The sequence below is a fragment of the Orcinus orca genome, chromosome 14, assembly GCF_937001465.1.
Source record: "Orcinus orca chromosome 14, mOrcOrc1.1, whole genome shotgun sequence".
In the NCBI taxonomy this organism is placed as follows: domain Eukaryota; kingdom Metazoa; phylum Chordata; class Mammalia; order Artiodactyla; family Delphinidae; genus Orcinus; species Orcinus orca.
In genome coordinates, this window is record NC_064572.1 from 59,831,618 (window position 1) to 59,832,508 (window position 891).

The following is an 891-nucleotide window of genomic DNA, read 5'->3' on the forward strand; positions in this document are numbered from 1 at the left end:
GGAGGTCCGGTGTCTTCGCGGTGACCTCTAAAACTGGTTCGCTATTCACTTGACCCAGAAAACCCCACAAAATCATGCAAGTCGAGAGGTTCAAATCTTCGTGTTCACTTTAAGAACACTCGTGAAACAGCCCAGGCCATTAAGGGTATGCATATCCGAAAAGCCACCAAGTATGTGAAGGATGTCACTTTAAAGAAGCAATGTGTGCCATTCCGTCGTTACAATGGTGGAGTTGGTAGGTGTGCCCAGGCCAAACAGTGGGGCTGGACGCAGGGTCGGTGGCCCAAAAAGAGTGCTGAATTTTTACTGCACATGCTCAAAAATGCAGAGAATAATGCTGAATTTAAGGGCTTAGATGTAGATTCTCTGGTCCTTGAGCATATCCAGGTGAACAAAGCCCCCAAGATGCGGCGCAGGACTTATAGGCTCATGGTCGGATCAACCCATACATGAGCTCTCCCTGCCACATTGAGATGATCCTTACTGAAAAAGAACAGACTGTTCCTAAACCAGAAGAGGAGGTTGCCCAGAAGAAAAAGATATCCCAGAAGAAATTGAAGAAATAAAAACTTATGGCCTGGGAATAAATGCTGCAAAAAATAAATGCAAATAAAAGTAAAAAAAAAAAAACCAAAAAACTATATATGATATAGTGTATATCTTAGCTAAAAATGCAGGCTCCACAGTCAGATTTAGGTTTGAATCCCAGCTTCTTACTTACTACTGTGTGGTCTTGGACAAATTTCTTTACTTCTCTGTTCCTCAGTTTCTTTTACCGTTAAATAGGAATAATAAAATTTCTGCCTCATAGGGTTATTATGAAAATTGTACGCTTTCTAAAGGGTTTAGAACAGTAGTTGGCCCTGGTAACCATTCAAGAAATATTAATTA

The 891-nt window shown here is 41.0% G+C and overlaps 1 pseudogene; it reads left to right on the forward strand.

The window, feature by feature from the left end:
* Nucleotides 1-587, forward strand: LOC101288648 (60S ribosomal protein L17-like; annotated as a pseudogene).
* Nucleotides 588-891: the final 304 nt, after the last annotated feature.